At 36.5% G+C, this 18,849-nt stretch overlaps 1 protein-coding gene across 2 annotated transcripts in view; it reads left to right on the top strand.

Moving 5' to 3' along the window:
- Nucleotides 1-974: 974 nt before the first annotated feature.
- SLC26A5 (solute carrier family 26 member 5) overlaps nucleotides 975-18,849 on the top strand; it is a 56,301-nt gene continuing 38,426 nt past the window's right edge. The window contains exon 1 of one of the 2 annotated variants that reach the window (XM_028525311.2): nucleotides 975-1,072. The gene's annotated coding sequence lies outside the window, so the exon portion shown is untranslated. Of the gene's footprint in view, nucleotides 1,073-2,410; nucleotides 2,516-18,849 lie in introns of those variants that run through there. The other variant, XM_036010727.1, reaches the window with a different exon arrangement.

Here is an 18,849-nt window from a genome sequence, read left to right as displayed (position 1 = left end):
TGTCAGCATGGATAAATTTAATCCTCTGGTGCTTTCCAAGCTATGTTTTATTTAAGTCCATCCTTTTGGAGAATAAATCCAATTTTGTGAAATCTTTCAGTCCTTTTCAAGGATAGTTCTAGAGGCCAATTTCATAAAATCTTTCATTGTGGATGCTAACACCACCAACATCATTTCCCCAACTTCACCCTTGAATTCTAGGGAGCTTTGGGAAGGGGACAGGTCTTTCTTAAAATCTGCCCCAAACTAGGGACTTTATCACCAGGAAAAAACACACACACCCATTCAAAATGTTGCATATCTTTCAGAGAATTCCTGGTCCCCAGGAATAAGATGTCACTTTATAATAAGGGTCAGAGAATTGGTAAATGGAGGAAAATGGAAATGAAGCAAAGACAAACTCAGTGGATATAATTTAGTTCATTTTCAAATGGCCTTTTGAGTAAGTATTCTGTGAATGGGAAGCAGTAATTGTATTATTTGTAAAGTACTGAAGATAAATTAGTCCTATTTTTATTTGATGAAGATCAACTTCTACCTTGAACATTATGAATATCATTTTTCAAGATGTCTTTGCTGTTGTTCTTCTCAAGGAAAGTGCTTTTGAGATGATTTCTTATAGTACTGATACATGATCCTCTGGACGGTTTCTCACATGCCAACTTTTGTAGCCATGAATTGCTAAGTATGGGAATGGTTGAGTCCAAAACTGGAATCTATCTCTCTCTCTCTCATAGTTCACCTTTAAGAAGGAGGATATATATATTATATATACACACACACATATATATAATCTTTTTATTATATAAATACCATTTTAATGTAACTGCTGTGATAATAGTAATTGTGTCTTGGGAGAGAGTTCACTGTTATTAGCAATGAATGGATAGCATTGACTAATATTTGGGACATAAATTCTTTCAAAAAAACAAGGCAGGAACTGTGGATTAACTTTCCTTTCTTCTGTACCTAGGGTCTGTCATCCCCACTGACCAAGGTTTTATTGAACTGCACCAGACCTCACAGCAGGGGACCCTGTCCCCTTCCACCTTGTGCTTCACATTAAATCTAGGTAAGTAGAAGCCCCTGGAACTAGTAAAATGGGAGAGTGGGTCATGGATAGTGACAGACTGTACCTGGACGAAAGGATTCCTTAACATTTCCATAGACCTGTATCATACTGAGAGAGACAGAATGCCAGAACCACAAAGCTTACTGTCCCCTTTTAACTTGAATCAGGACCAGCCTTACTGACCCTTAGATATGACTTAGCTTTGACTTATCTTATTCTTGAGTAACAACTAAGTGGCTGGTCACAATGCTAGAATGTCATTGAGAGACGTTTACTAGATGAGTAAGTTAATGGAAGTTATGATTTTAACCCAAACTCTGCCATTAACTAGGTTTGTGATCTTGGGCAAGGTACAAGTTAAATTCTTTAGACCTTAATTTTTATATGGACCTTATATTTGGACCGTATAAAATAAGGTTGCAATATAGGATTAATAGTTCTTGATGAAGTTGAATCACCTGGACAGTTTATTTAAAAAAAAAAAAAAAAACAGAGTCAGAGATTTCTGATTTAATTGGACTGGGGCAGACCAAGACATCTCTATTTTTTAAAAGCCCCCTTCCCCTGCACACAACACCCAGAAAATGCTAATGCACAGCCAAGATTAAGAACTACTGGTTAAAATAATCATTACTAACTGATTCTAAGGTTGTGTCACTTAGAGATAGAAAGCAGACCCACAAAATTCTTATTATACACACTTAATGGTAATCAAGCCTAAACACGCCTTTCTAAGAAGCAGTCCAAATCAAGCAATTTCCGTTTATTCAGGGAAGGTGCTGTGCCTCCTCACCAGTTCCGTATTCCCACAATGTTTTGCAAGTTTTCAGCAACTAGTACCTTTTGATGGACTGAATCAGGTGTAACTTTGCCTATCCAAGACGATTAGTTGTTCCTAAAGGTCCCCAGAGACGATTAGGTGTCTTCGCTCGGTGTCGTTACCAGTGTTTAATAGCCTATTGAAATTTTCTCCTAGAGGTGATCTGTGACTTGTTGGGGCGGAGGAGAAAGGTGTCAGCAAGGGATAAGGATGATCACCTTGATCGGTGCTGAAATGTGAGCTTTTGTGTCCAAACTGAGATAAAAAAAAATGATCCTCACACCTTCTCAAGTAGTTGTAAACTATTGAGTTACCAGAACTGGGATAGGAAAAAAGAGCACATTGTTTACTTTGATCATTTTGTTGGGACCTAATTTTGTTGCCAATACATTGAAAATGCTGCAGATATTCACACTTTGAAAATTATTCTTAAATTTAAAGGTATAACTTACTACATTGTAATCCATGAAATTTATTTGTTTATCCTACTCTTTTTTTCTCATCCCAAACACCTAGAAGAAGAAAAAAAAACAGTGTGTGTGTGACTGTCAGATCAGTCAAAGAGAGACGAACATGAGTTCACAAAAGATGGAAAGGCATTAAGGAGGAAACGTAGAACAAGGGTAAGAAGGCCTGTGGATTACAAGGAGCTGCTTTACTTTCTTTGTTTTCTCTCTGTTTGGTTTTAAAATTGCTACAAGTTTATTCTCAAGCTTTCTAAAATTTGAGCAAATCATTTCATCCCACCTGCTATGTGTAGATAAATGTAGGCTTCTGGCCCATGATTCCTTTGTGCTCTCTGCAGTCTTCCATACATGGTGCATGGAACAGTGTCTCCATGTGGCAATTGGCAACCTGGATATAGGTGGTCTAATCCAGCACTGACCAATCCCAGAGTCTGACTTAATTCTAAATAATGTCTTACATTGGGGAATATTTTCTTCTGGAATGGAAAGTTACTGGCACCAGAGTTCTTTAACTTTGGTGTCTCAGAGGAACTGCCCTTACCTTATGTCAAAAATCTCGTAGAGAATTACAGAACCAGCTCAGCCCCCACCTCTCCATCAACCTAGAGCTGGTTATACTCATTGCCATTAAAAAAAATTTTTTCTAGTATTTGATTCATTTCATGTGTTTATTGCTGATCATTGTTCCAAAGATTTAGTAACATTGGCCACATACTCTTTCATTTTTTTGGAAGTTATTCTTTACCTATTTCTTAAAATGAATTAAGGTAGGAATAAATATACTAGAAAAAGATGGTTTTATCATAACTTTAAATCTAATGAAAAAAATTATCATTAGAATCAAATGCCCACTAATGTGTTTACATATTATATATGCATTTATCCTCTCACAAATCTAATATTTTGAAGATAGTAAGTATAGTCAGGATTGTTCTGGTCTTTAATATTAGTGCCTTAAGTGTTTACTGTCCCAAAACAATTAAATGTTGGAATATAATAAGAAATGATAAAATTTCTTAACTAGTCTATTTTGTTGAACATTTTAACAACCATCTCCAAAGCTAGCAAGCTTTTCATTTCTTTCTTCTTTTATTTTTTATTCTGAATATTTCAAGTATATTTTATTGATTATGCGATTACGGTTGTCCCATTCTTTTTTCTCCTCTTTATACCCCTCTACTCAGTACCCCTATTTCCTCCAGCATCCCCCTCCCTTAGTTCATGTCCATGAATCATATATGTAAGTTCTTTGGCTTGTCCATTTCCTATACTATTCTTAATCTCCCCCTGTATGTTTTGTACCTACCAATTATGCTTCTTATTCCCTATACCTTTTCCCCCATTCTACCCTCTCCACCTCCCCACTGATAACCCTCTATGTGATCTCCATTTCTGTGATTCTGTTCCTGTTCTAGTTGTTTGCTAAGTTTGTTTTTGTCTTTTTAGGTTCAGTTGTTGATAGTTGTGAGTTTGTTGTCATTTTACTGCTTATAGTTTTGATATTCTTTTTCTTATATGAGTCCTTTTAATATTTCATATAATAAGGGCTTGGTGATGATGAACTCCTTTAACTTGACCTTATCTGGGAAGCACTTTATCTTCCCTTCCATTCTAGATGATAGCTTTGCTGGATAGAGTAATCTTGGATATAAGTCCTTGCCTTTCATGACTTTGAATACTTCTTTCCAGCCTCTTCTTGCCTGTAAGGTTTCTTTTAAGAAATCAACTGACAGTCTTACGGGAACTCCTTTGTAGGTAACTGTCTCCTTTTCTCTTGTTGCTTTTAGGATTTTCTCCTTATCTTTAATCACTGGCAACTTAATTATGATGTGTCTTGTGTGTTCCTCTTTGAGTCCATCTTCTTTGGGATTCTGAGCTTCCTGGACTTACTTGTATGTCTGTTTCCTTCATCAAATTGGGAAAGTTTTCTTTCATTATTTTTTCAAATAAGTTTTGAATTTCTTGCTCTTCCTCTTCTCCTTCTGGCACCCCTATATTCAGATGTTGGAGCATTTAAAATTGTCCCAGAGGTTCCTAAGCCTCTCCTCATTTTTTTGAATTCTTATTTCTTCATTCTGTTCCAGTTGAAGGTTTATTTCTTCCTTTTGTTTCAAATCATTGATTTGAGTCCCAGTTTCCTTCCCATCACTGTTGATTCCCTGTATGTTTTTCTTTATTTCACTTTGCATACCTTTCACTTCTTCCTTTATTTTGCATCTGTACTCAATCATTTCTTTGAGCATCCTGATTACCAGTGTTTTGAACTCTACATCTGATATATTAGCTATCTCCTCATCACTTTGTTCTTTTTCTGGAGTTTGATCTATTCTTTCATTTGGGCCATATTTCTTTTCTTTTCTTCCTTTCTTTTCTTCCTTTCTTTCTTTCTTTTTTTTTTTTTTTTTTTTTTGCACACCTGTTATGTTGTAAGGGGCGGAGCCTTAGGTATTTGCCAGAGTGGAGCAACCCACTTCTCTGCTGTTCTGGTGCTATATGTGGGGGAGGGGTCAGAGAGGGAACAATGCCACTTGCTTGGCTCTTGCCCTGTTTTCAAGAGACTGGCAGTTTCTCCTGCTGTACAACCCCCACAGGTTTTTATAGCCAGAGGTTATGGGACTTTATTTTCCTCACACTGAAGCCCTGGGTTGTGTGGTCTGTCTCACTCCCCAATTGTTCCTACCAGTTTATCCACAGGCAAATGTGGGACCACCCAGTTGGCCAGCCACCACCTTGCCATGAGTCCTCTCCACCCCAGCTGCTTGTCTCCACCCCTTTTACTAGTCTCAATGAATGTTTCCTCTTTACTCCTTCGTTGTCGAACTTCCCAGTTTGATTTTCTGGCAGTTATGGTTGTTTTTGTTTTTTAATTGGTTGTTTTCTTCTTTTGGTTGTGTGAAGAGATAAAGCATATCTAACCATGCCTCTATTTTGGCCGGAATTCCTCTTTCTTCTTTTCTTCCTTGATTCACTCATTTGTTCAATAAATGTCTAATGAATTCCTACCATGTACCTATGCTCATGCAGCTTTAAATCTCATTCAGGGAGAGAGGAATACAGAAATAAGGAAGCAAAATACAATGTGGGTTAGATGGTGAAGAGTGCTATGGAGAAATGAAAAGCTTGGAAGAAGATAGTGATGGAGTTGGTTGGGTAATATTTAAAATAAGGGTGGCCTGAAAAAATGATCTTGAGCACAGACTTAAAGGTGATGAAAAAAAAAAAACTTACGAAGCTATCCGGGAGTGGAGCTTCTAGCCAACACATATCCTTGAGGCAGGTACATACCTGGCATGTCCACAAAACAGCAAGAGGGTTTGGGTGGCTGGAACAGAGTGATAGGACAGGAGGCAGAGAGAAATGAAATCAATATAGAAATGTGAGGCTGTGGAGCAGGAGTTCGGGTGGGTGCTGAAGATCACATAAGATCTGGTAGGGCCTTTTCTGTGGGATTCTTGTAAGGTGATGTGAAGATCAGTTTTGTACAGTGTTGTCAAAGTAGCAGCAACCCCATGTTTTTTGTTTCTTCCTTGTTATGTCTTCTAAATGATCCCCAACTATCCTTTTCTCACTACTTCAGCCTCTACCCATTCTTTCCCTGGCATTTCTTTTACCCCAAGGCAGGTTATGAAGTGGGATTCAGTCTCCCATTCTCATTGCTTTCTTGATGCCCTGAAGGTTAGGCTTACTCTTCTATTTTAAACAATGTGCTACCAGTCACTAAAAAAATGGTCAGTCCCAAAACTATCAATTATGAGAGGAATTAATAAATTTATACAAAATATTTTCTTGCTTTATATTATAGCCAAGACACAAAGTGGTTGCCTTGCTGGTGGGCTGTTTTATAAAAATATATGTTAGTATCCAACAATTAAAAATTTTTCACTAAAATGTATTTTCAAATTCTCTTTAAAATTTGGATGTTCTATTTATATGATGTTCCAGAATAGGCAAAACTAATGTATGGTGATAGAAATCAGAACTGAGGTTGCCTGACTTGGGGGTGTGGCAGGGATTGACTGTAGGAACACAGGAGACAATTCTGGATGATAAAAAGTTTTTATTTATAGTAGCCTAAAATGCATAGCAAAACTCTTTAAACTATACATTGGTCTGTGCAGTTCACTATATGTAAATTGAACCTCAACATAAAGGACTTTTAAAAGTAGAAACCAACATTCAGTAAGAGCTGAATAGTAGCTGACCACTTTGGGCTTAGCATATGCTCTCTAGATTGGCACAGACTCACGTGATTCACTTCAGTCATTGCCCACCTGGACCTTTGTAGATGGTATTGGTGTGTGATTCCTACAGTAGACTTTTAGCAGTTTTATTTTCAACTGTCAAATGGGGAGCAAATCTGAAAGGGCCTCATCTGTTTAATTAGCAGTGAAGAATACAGCATCTGACTCCTAAGGTTGCATGTGAAGTATGTAACAAAAATAAACCTGATAGCTTTGATCAGTCAAGTAGCTCACATACAATGACCTCTCAATTAATGGTGTTATCAGTGAAATTTGGGATTCTTTTTTTTTTTTTCCTCAAAGATTTTATTTATTTATTTTTAGGGAGGGAAGGGAGGGGAGGAGAGAGAGAGAGAGAAAGATCAATGTGCGGTTGCTGGGGGTTATGGCCTGCAACCCAGGAATGTACCCTGGCTGGGAATCAAACCTGGGACACTTTGGTTCCCAGCCCGCACTCAATCCACAAATTTGGGATTCTTACAGGTCTCTGAAAATAACTCTCACTTTTCCTCTCAAATGCCAAGGGTCTCCTGTGTTTGCAGACTTTTCTGAGAGAATAACAGAAAGTAGCTTTTACTCTTATTATAAGCACTTAAAACTTACTTTTATTATGTTTTTTATGAAAATAAGTGTCTACTGGGGGAATACGAGAAAGTATGGATTAAAAGAAAATAAAATTACCCACAACTCCACCATCCAAACATTACCTCGTTTACCATTTCGTGGTGAATACTTGCACATCTTTCTTAATGCATCTATATATTTTATGTTAAAAATATGTTTAATTGATAAAATTTAGCATACAACTTCTCAGTTTGCAAAATGAAAAAATAAAAAGTCAAATATTAAAGAAGAAAGCAAAAGTGTTTGCTTTCTCGCTATCCTGTCACTGTTTTTAAACAACTGTAAATTTTTACAAAGACTAAGAAGAACTCTGAAGAGAATGGGATAAGAAAATGTTTGGAGGAAAGTTACTGATGAAACAGAACCAAGAATTAGGGCAAGAAAGACCACCATGGGAAGGAGGGTGACCTTCTAGAAAAGAGCTCTGAGCACAGAGTCAGCAGGGACAGAGAGCAGGCATGAGCTGCAGGGGCCTGCAAGCAGAGGAATTAATGGAAAATCTTTATGAATTAGTTAAGGTGAACCAGTGCTTCTAATGTGCATGTGGCATTTAGGTAAATATTTCTTTTTCTGACTTTTGTAAAGTGGTGGGCTCTTGCCTGAAGGCCAGCTCTTGCCTCCTCACCCTAAAGTCAGCCCAGAAGTCAACAGAGCCCACTGGTACACAAAGCCTCTCAATCATCATTTCATTCAGGGAAGGACCCTATCTTGGAAACAATTATATACATAATATTGGAGGAAAACACCAATTAACCAGGAAAGTCAATGAAGTCTTTAATTTGAAAAAAATATATAACCAAGAATTACTAGCCATATGAAGAAGCATGGAAAATAATATAAACAGTCACTAATGCTAGAAGGGATATCATTTAAAACAACTTTTTTAAAAACTCTGAGTACCCTCAGAGTGATTAAAAAGCCATTGTTTCCATATACCAAAAACAGAATTCAATTAAGGAGGAGCAATCAGAAAACAGACAAAAATATATTGACATTTTTTAAAATGGATATTAAAATAAAAACAATTTGTTAGAAGGGCTAAAAAATAAAGTTTAAGAAGGCTCCTGAATGTACAATCAGATGTCAAAGAGATGGAGAATATATATGCTAGAAAAAAAGAAGCATAGACAAGCAGTTCAGTAAAGACAATACCTGTTGATTGGAGCTCTAGAAAGAGAAAACAAAAAAATAGAGGGGTAGAAGTTGACAAATACAAGAAAAAAAATTCCTGTTCTTCAGGAAAAGTATGATATAAAGAGGGGCCATCAAATGAATGGGGGAAGAATCCATACAGAGTTACAATAATTACAAAACTTCAGAGTCAAAGATACAGAGGCCCCTAACGCTTTCTGAAAGGGAAAATATAGTCACTTACTTAAAATTGACATAATTTTAAGTGAACTGGATACTAAACTATACTAGAACAGTGACTTTAAAATTATGAAGGAAAATTATTTTGAACTTAAACTTATGTTGCCAGTAAAATTATCAATTAAGTGTGAGAGTGAAATGAAGATATTTTTTGACATTCAAAGGCTCAGTCCATTTACTTCTAAGTATTCTTTCTGAAGCAATTATCTAAGGATGTGCTTCAGCAAAATAAGGGTTGAAAATAAGAAGGAGGAAGATGGGGAATAAGAAAGAGTCTAGCTTCCCAAGTGCAATTAAATTAACTCCCAGGTTAATGATGTGTACCACACTTAGAAAGAAATTTATACAAATTAAGACAAGTAATAAGCTGCATGAAGAATGGCTTCAAGAAAAATTAAGTAAATTTCATTCAATAGATAGAACCAGTAATGAACAATATTCATACAGTTCTAATAATGGGACTTTTAGCAACATGGAGGAATAACTTAACTTATATAGACTTCCCTACAGTACAAACACACAAAAATAAAGGATAAAACACAATTAAATGTTTAAATAAATAGTTACCTTTGAAATAAAGACTACTAGAAGAGAGCCCTGGCTGGATAGCTCAGCTGGTTAGACTGCTGTCCTGATGTGCCAATTTTGTTTTTTTAGTTTCAGTTGTTGATAGTTGTGAGTTTGTTGTTATTTTACGATTCATAGTTTTTATGATCTTCTTTTTCTTATATAAATCCCTTAAATATTTCATATAATAAGGGCTTAGTGATGATGAACTCCTTTAACTTGACCTTATCTGGGAAGAACTTTATCTGCCCTTCCATTCTAAATGGCAGTTTTTCTGGATAGAGAAATCTTGGATGTAGGTCTTTACCTTTCATGACTTTGAATACTACTTTCCAGCCCCTTCTTACCTGTAAGGTTTCTTTTGAGAAATCAGCTGATAGTCTTATGGGAATTCCTTTGTAGGTAATTGTCTCCTTTTCTCTTGCTGCTTTTAAGATTCCCTCCTTATCCTTAATCTTGGGTAATGTAATTATGATGTGCCTTGGTGTGTGCTTCCTTGAGTCCAACTGCTTTGGGACTCTCTGAGCTTCCTGGACTTCCTGGAAGTCTATTTCCTTTGCCAGATTGGGGAAGTTCTTCATTATTTTTTCAAATAAGTTTTCGATTTCTTGCTCTTCCTCTGCTCCTTCTGGCACCCTTATATTTCAGATGTTGGAACATTTAAAGTTGTCCTGGAGGTTCCTAAGCCTTTCCTCATTTTTTAAAATTCTTGCTTCTTCATTCTATTCTGGTTGAATGTTTATCCCATCCTTCTGTTCCAAATCATTAATTTGAATCCCGGTTTCCTTCCCTTCACTGTTGCTTCCCTGTATATTTTTCTTCATTTCACTTTGCCTAGCTTTCACTTTTTCCTCCATATTGCCCCCATACTCAACCATTTCTGTGAGCATCCTGATTACCAGTGTTTTGAACATGTATCTGATAGGTTGGCTATCTCTTCATCACTTAGTTCTTTGGAACTTTAATCTGTTCTTTCATAGGGCCATATTTCTTTGTCTTGATGCTCCTGTTATGTTTTAAGGGGCAAAGCCTTAGGTGTTCACCAGGGTAGGGCAACCCACTTCGCTGTATGTGGGGGAGGGGTCAGAGAGGAAACAATGCCACTTGCTAGGCTCTCAGCCAGCTTTCAGTCACTTCCCCCACTACCCACAAGCAAATTGGGCCAGCCTGGTGCTGATTCCTGGGTAGATGGGTTTCTGTACATTCTCAGAGCCTGTGGGTTTTTCCCATGAGTTTTTCTATGAGGCTGGGAGTCTCTTCCGCTGCTACACCCCCCACAGGCTTTTACAGTCAGAGTTTTTAAGGCTTTCTTTTCCTGTGCTAGAACCCTGGGTTGTGTAATCTGTCTCTCTCCCCAGTTGTTCCTCTGGGTTTATCCACACACAAATGGCATTCCATCAGGTTGGCCAGCTGCCACTGCCTTACCTGTCCAGTCCTCAGTGGCTGCCTTGCTGCAAGTCCTCTCCACCCCGGCTGCCTGTCTCCACCCCTCCTTCCAGTCTGTATGAATGTTTCTTCTTTAACTCCTTGGTTGTCAGACTTCCAAACAGTTTGATTTTCTGTCAGTTCTGGTTGTATTTTTGTTTTTAAATTTGCTGTTGTCCTTCTTTTGGTTGTGCGAGAAGACAAAGTATGTCTACCTATGTCTCCATCGTGGCCAGAAGTTTCTGAATTTTTTCAAATTAATGGGCTAGCTAAACAACATATTAGAGGCAAATGTAGATTAGTAAACTTCAACCCAAATCTGAGAAAACTCCCTGGAATCAGCCCATTGAGATAAAAAGATTAAAAATGTTAGAGGTTAAAAAAACACAATGATATAATGAGAAGCCCCAATATGTATCTAATAGAAATTCTAGGAGAGAATAGGGAAAATGAATTAGCTTGTATTGGATACATAACTAAACAAATTCCAATAGTAATATCTCACGAAAAATAGTAGGGAATAAGGAGGTTTAAATATTCATTTTTCATGGTAAGCATTCATAGGTAATGTCTAAATTTGATGTCAAAAATAGCCATGTAATTGTGTTATTCAGAGCCGTAGTGCTCAATCCTCAAGGAGAGTTGACTAGATGACCTGCACATGGTGTTAGGTACAGAGATGCTAAATGCTCAGAACAGTTCCACACAAGTCCCACCCAAAATACTAATAGCTGATTTAGAGTTAAAAGTAAACTCACCAGAAGAACTAAAAACAAATATTATTTTTAAAAAATGATTACTTCAAGGAATAGAACTAGAATTGGGGAGAAATCAGAAAAATAAACAGGTTTTTATTTCTGATTAGCCCTTCCCTAATACTTGCAATTTCATCATGTCTGTATTATTTTGACTAAAGGTATTATTTTAGAAAAAGAAATGACTGGTAAACCAGTAGATTCTTCTTTTATTTTCACTTAAAGCAGAGAACTTTTTCTTATTAAAATATCTGTCATTCAAACTTAAAAACCAATTTGAATTACTGAGCTTTTACTCTAAAAAAGATTCTAGAGGCATATCTTTAGTGTATCAATGATCTTTCAAGTGTTCCTTATTGGTAAATAAATCTCATAATTTATCAACGTATGGAGTCACAACAAATTAGTGCCAGAAGGAATTCAATTTCTTTAGTGGAATTGAATAATTTTTGCATGGCATTTGGGTTTTGATCAGTAGCTGTACATAGGACAAAGGAGGAGGGGAATATGGTCAAACTAGAGCATGTGGCTTCCGATGGGAACCTGTACCATTGATCTGGTCCTATTCGACCTCTGCAGTTTCATTTCCTGTAACCACCCAAAACACAATGCTTTGGGGTGTTTTTGGTGTTCCATGAACATTTCCTATCAATTTTTACTTTTCCTTTTTCTGTGCAGAATCACACACCTTTGCTTTTGCCTTCTACCCATTATCTGAGAGCTATTTCAAATTCAGTATCCTTTCTGAAGCCTTCCTTGACCTGTAGTCTTGCTTCTAATTTTGTTAAGATCACCATGCTTCAAAAACAAGTCATGAAGAGTGGAAATACATGCCTCTAATTAACAAAAAATAGATAAATTCGATAAACATTTTGACATAATTAATCTCATATTACAGCTAATGAGGCAGCAGAGCCTTAGACTACAGTTTCTGAAGTGAAAATACCTAAATTCCAGTCTCAGCTATTATCACTCCATGGGAGCCACAGATTCTTCACCTGAAAATGCATACATATAATTTTTACCTTGCATAGATGCTGTGTTTTTTAATTCCATAGTCTCAATAAATATTACTGCTATAATTATGTTTACCTATTGTTGAGTATAAAAAGAAACTTACATAAATATCTACCATGCATATTATTTTAAGTAATTTTTAATCTTCACATAATCACTTTGTCTGTTAACCAGTGAAGTGAGCATTCATTCACATTGTTTACATATGAACTAGTTTTTAATACCATCACACATATAAACTCATATCAAAAAACAAAATCCCACTTATAATAGCAAAAATAGCAATTAGGTTAGCTAAGTATCTAATTATAAGGAAGATGGTTAACTAAATCATGATATATATATATCTTATATATATATACATATATGTACACATACATATATATAAAATATAATGCAACTATGTAATGTTAAGTAAAAAATTAATACAAAACTATTAAGATGGTATTTGAGCCATGTAAATATACATTATACAAGTACAAATATGTGCACTTATAATGTACATTTAATATATCATTTATGCATGAGAAAAATGAAAAATTTCAAAATTTTTATAGTGTTCATATATTACTTTTATAACAAGAAGGGAAAATGTAGTATGATTTATATATAAAAAACCCTTGATCTCAGTTCTAAATGTTGATATTTCCTTGACAACAATTTCTGCCTCCCATCCCCAAAATTTTCTGTGTTCACATTATTTCATATACCTCCATCCACCTGGAAGAATCCCTCGAAAGGATGTAGATTTCTGCAGAGACATTAGATGACAACTTTTCTGAGGACATGTATCATAGCTTATTGGAATGTTACAGCCAAACTTGGAACTAGAAAATCAGTACTCTAGTATTGAGTGAGTGAATAAATGGAGACACAAGGCCTTGAGAAATGGAACAGGTGAAAGGAAAAAAGTGTAGGATTGATTAAAAAGGTAATAGTAAATATTAAGTATCCTTTTCTAAGTGCTTTATAATTCTTACATTAATCCTCAGTGCAGCACTGTGAGGACTGGCTAGACAAGTTAGGGATCATTCATACAGTGGCCTGCTATGCAACTGTTTAAACTGTAAAAGAATGAGGAAGCTCTTCTGCGCTGATACGGAAAGATCACCAAGAAACACTAAGTGAAAAAAGCAAGTTGTGGAAGAGTTATGTCATGCTGCCATTCACAGGAGGATGACTCTATTCACATCTGCTCGTGTATAAAATATCTCTGGAAAGACACATAGGAAACTGACACCATGGTTACCTCCCAGCCATGGGGAAGTGAGACTTCATTTTAATTTTTTTACACATTTTTGAGCCATGTGAATATATTAGTGATTCAAAAAGACAAATACAAATAAAAGAATATTATTTCCCCATTCACAAATAAGCAATCTGAGGTGGAAGGAAATTAGGTACCCTACCCACAGAAGTAATAGCAATAGACACATTTATTGAGGGGTTACTGTGTGCCAGGCCCCATCATTAGTACTGTAGACACATTTTCCAATTCATTCCTCACAAATCTATAAGGTTTCATTTTTGTCTCAGCGTTAGAGCTAAAGAATCTGAAGGAAACCTGCAATTTATTTTCTAATCCAGCACACTTTTGGAAGTAATAATTACTCTGAGGATAGCAAGTATAAACCAAGACTTATGGTCCCCCTACTTAGAAAGATCAAGTGACCTGCCAGGTGTCCTATCATATTGGCAGAACCAGGACTGGAACTGAAGTCTGTGTGACTCCACAGCCTATATTCACAACTTCCATTTACAAATAAGCAAACAAAGGGACAGAATGTTTACGAGCCTTGCAAAACCCACACAGCTAGTAAGGGACAGTGCCAGCAGCCAAACACATTCCTTCTGAAACCAAAGCCTACCACATGATGTTGCTCCTCTGGATGCTAATTGAATAATCCTTTCACAGAGGAATTTAAGGGGAAGAGGACAAATATAAGAGGTAAAGGATAGGCAGAGGCCCAGGCTAAATACTTCAACCACCTTGGCCCCTACCACTCAAAGACACTCAGAGACCATTCACCTAGCAAGCATCTGGGAGCCTCCTGCATACCAGGCTGTGTGCTAGGTGTTCAGAGACCATGGTGCTGCCCTCACAGAGCTTACAGTCTCCATTTAGGACAGCTTACATAGATTTTAGAGCCTTTGGATCTTCCTACATATTGGTTAACTGCAGTTAATCAATGATTGTTATAAGGAAAAGCAGATAATATATTCTAGTTATGCCAAGAGTTCTAGAAGTATAGAGAAGAGGAAGCACCTTTTTCAAACTATTTTTCAGGAAAAGGGTCATAAATTCATAAGTGAAAAACTTATTTTCTGGGCTGTAATTCATGAAGATTTTTCTATATGCTATGTACATTATCAAAAAGTGTGTGTTCTGTTGCTCTGGGAAGTACAGAAAAGTTTTATAATAAATAACACTTATTTTTGTTAGGTGTTAACACTCATGCTCATAGATAAATTATGTGAAAAATATAGTAAGTTTGGGCATGGGCTGCATACTTGGACTACAAGGTTAACGTATGCATCATTAGAGTTAGAAATATGCAACTTGATTACTTTGAATAGATGGATAGATACCTTAACTGGGACTGTCTCTCTTCTGATACCTCCAGTTCACCATGAAGAGTACTTACCTTCAAACTTAAAACAAAGAAAAACATTATTGAACTGGTTGTGTGTATGGAAGGGGCAGGCTGGGGAAGTCATTCTTAGTTTCAGACCACTGAGTCCATTCTAGCTATTTAGCCACAAACATTTAACTGGCATTTTGAACAAACTTGCCAAATGTTATTCTCCAAATGTCATCAGGAAATATCATTTACAGTTGAGGAAACTAAGACCCAGAGAGGCAAGTTATTTTTCCATATTCATTCAACAAGCATTTTTGAGCCTTATGTAGCAATTACTGTACAGAAGTCAACAGTATTGGGTTTCTATTCTCATGGAGCTCACAGTCTGGTTCCCCAACAGATTGTTCATCAGTCTCACTCCATTGACTTTAAAAAATACCAATTCCAGAATTACTAAATCAGAATCTTGAAAGGCCCTGCAAACCTGGGGTTTCAAGCTCCCCAGGTAATGCTGACATGCTCCCAAGTATGGAAACTCCTGACCTAATTAATCCTGTCATCTCAACAGAACAGCCAGGTGCTTAGGATGCAGAAGCAGGGATAGACACTGACCCTGACCTCCAATTTGGAGCATCTTCCAAAAAATCAGTGAATCTTCATTATTGCCAAGAAACTAATTCTTGCTTTAAGTTTGAAGTTAAAATATTGCTGCTTTGTCATAATTTTTTAGTTTTCCAGTTGCAGTTGACATACAATATTATATTAATTTCAGGTGTACAACCCATGATCAGACAGTTGTAACCCATATGAAATGATCTCTCTAATAAGCCTAGTACCTGCCTGGCACCATACATAATTATTACAATGTTATTGACTATATTCTCTATGCTGTACTTTACATTTCCATGACTATTTTTATATATTGTTGTAATTTTTACTTATAAATATCTATGCCTTTTAAATCTGATGACTTTTTAATAGGAAACAAATTTTGCATTTTGAGAATATTTTTGGATAAAGCACTTACCCCCAAGTGAGTGTAGTTTAGTTCATTTTCTCACCTATGAAGCAAGGGAGTTAAATTGGATTATCTCCAAGATTCCTTTCAGATCTAGAAATCTATGATAAAAGATGTTCTAAGCTATTTTTAAACCTCTTCTTTTATAGCTGTGGAAAATATGGCTTGAACCTCTAGGTCAGTTTGCTTTTCTTTCATTAGTAATTTTATTGAAGGACTTGCCAGAAAGTTTGTTTCTTTAAGCCATCTTGGGGGTGACTTTTCTTATGTGAGTGTTTGTTTTACTTTACAACTTGATGATTTATTTCAGTCAGCACTCTGGAAGCTCATCATCTGCCAGATAATGGTCTGGTCATTTGATCTCTTTGTGTTGGTCCTTTGGTTGCATGGCCTCTCTTATTTTGATAAGGTGGCTATTAATAGCCTTCACAGCTTTAATTATTTAACTGTTGCTGATGAGTATTAAAAGTTCCCCCAAAAGGACAGCCTTTCATTGTCATATGCCCTTTGCCTTTCCAGTCCACTCTCCTCCCAGCAGTCCTTTCCTTTTTCACTTAAGACATCTCTCAACTATCAAACGGACTATAGCCAGGGTAGCAACACTTCAAAAATATTTGAGAATCCCCTCTCTTGCCTGATTTACAAAAAAAAATACTAAGATACCCAGTTAAAGTTGAGATAAAGAATAAACTTTTAATATAAGCATGTCCCATGCAATATTTGGAAAATACTAAAAAATTATTTATTGTTTACTGACATTCAAATTGAACTGGACATCCAATATTTTAATTGGCATCCCTACAGAGGGTAGATATCCTAATGTTTTCCTAAGTCCATCTAGTGCTTTACAGTCTAAATTTCTTTGAGATTTGCTCCTAATTTAACCCCTGAATGATATGTTTGTAACAACTAATACTGCCTTTGCATGAAGTGTAGTGGATGTTGTGTGCCCACCTACACACAACTCCCTTTAGTTGTGAGAATATAAGAACAGAAATGATTTTGCTTGAGAAACCTAAGCTAGTTATTTTTCTCTTTTGCAATATTTTATTATATATTTCAAAGATACATATAAGCAAAGGCAGTGATATAATGCATTGCACGCAATTTATTTACAGGCTAGTCAATTTTTTCTTGTTCTTTGGTTGGGCAGGTAGGCAGGTGGGTGTGGGTTTTTATACCACCATCCTTATTTAAGTCAGTGGTTTAGAACCATGGCTGCACATTACAATCACCTGGAGAGCTTTTACAGTCTCCATCCCTGCTTGTCTCCCTGACCAATTAAATCAGAATCCCTGGCTGTGGAGTCAGCATTAATAGTGGTTAAAGCTGCCAGACAATACCAATGTGCAGCCAGGGCTGAGAACCACTTCCCTAAATGAAAATGGGAAATTCAAAGAACCATTTTTATTGCTAAATCATGCCCTTATATTTCAAACTTCTTTTCAAAATTTATTATCATTAAGCATATTATATTAAAACTTCCTATATTTATTATATTATATTAAAGCACATCATGTATTATAAAGATCACCTTTTTAAAAGGATTTTGTATGGTTTTAATCATGTCACTGATTCATTATTAATTTTCTAGAAGTGTATAATTAGCTTTGGTTTTCAATTTTTTGTGTGTGATTTTCTCATGTCTTTTTCATATGTACTTTTCTGTCTCAGGTTATAAATAAATGGTTCTTAACTCTCATTAGAATCATCTGCCCCAGTGTGGCTCAGTGGATTGAGTGCTGGCCTATGAACCAAAGGGTCGCTGGTTTGATTCTCAGGGCACATTCCTGGTTTGTGGGCTGGGGTCCCAGAAAGGGATGTGTGAGATGCAACTATACATTGATGTTTCTCTCCCTCTCTCTTTCCCTCCCCCTCTCTAAAAATAAATAAATAAAGTCCTTTTTTAGAAAAAGAATCATCTTAAGATGCTTTTTTAAAAATCCCCACCCAAGGATATATGTTTATTGATTTTAGAGAGAGAGGAAGGGAGAGAAAGACATCCATGTGAGAAAGAAACATCAATCTGTTGCCTCCCTAATTTCCCTGACTGGGGATAGAAACCACAGTCTTCTTGGTGTACAGGGTGATCCTCCAACCGAGTTACCTGACCACGGCTTAGGATGCTTTTAAAAAATTTTTTTCTGACATCCCCTGCTGGAGGCTCTGCTCTAATTAGCCTGGTGTAGAGCCCAGATATTGTTGTTTTATAAAAGATGCTGGGTTCAGGTGGAGTTAAAAGCCAGTATTTTTATATATGTCAAATATACACCTACCTGATCATCTGAATTTCCTAGGGAACTTTCAAAATGTATATCTGCCCTGACTGGGTGGCACAGTTGGTTGGAGCATCATTCTGTACACAAAAGGGTTGTTTCCATTCCCAGTCAGGGCACATACCTAGGTTGCAGGTTTGATCCCCTGTTGAAGTGCATTTGGGAGGCAACAAAAGGATGTTTCTCTCTCTCTCTCATTCTCTCTCTCTCACTCTCTCACAGACACACACACACACACACACACACACACTAGCTCTCTCTTTACCACTCTCTTTCTCTCTCCCTTCCTCTCTCTCTAAAATTAATGAATATATCCTCAGGTGAGGATTAAAACAAAGAGACAAACAACAACAAACCTATACATCTAATTGACTTGCTTAATAAAGTCAAAGGAATTTTGAGAGGTTCTAGGTGGAGAAATGAGGGGTTGACAAATGGCCTTCAGAGTAATGGGTATAAATGAGGAATTCCTGTTGAAGTGCCAAAGTACTCTGGGGAATAAGGATAAGGATGTCTAATATCTTAGAAATATTTTACTTCCTCTGCTATACTTCAATGTAAACTTATTCTGTAGCTCGGAAATCTTCAGAAAATGCTGCCACTCCTAGGTACAC

This window comes from Phyllostomus discolor, chromosome 10, assembly GCF_004126475.2.
Source record: "Phyllostomus discolor isolate MPI-MPIP mPhyDis1 chromosome 10, mPhyDis1.pri.v3, whole genome shotgun sequence".
NCBI classification, from domain to species: domain Eukaryota; kingdom Metazoa; phylum Chordata; class Mammalia; order Chiroptera; family Phyllostomidae; genus Phyllostomus; species Phyllostomus discolor.
Note: the sequence above shows the minus strand (reverse complement) of the source record. Positions and strands in the feature narration are given on the sequence as shown.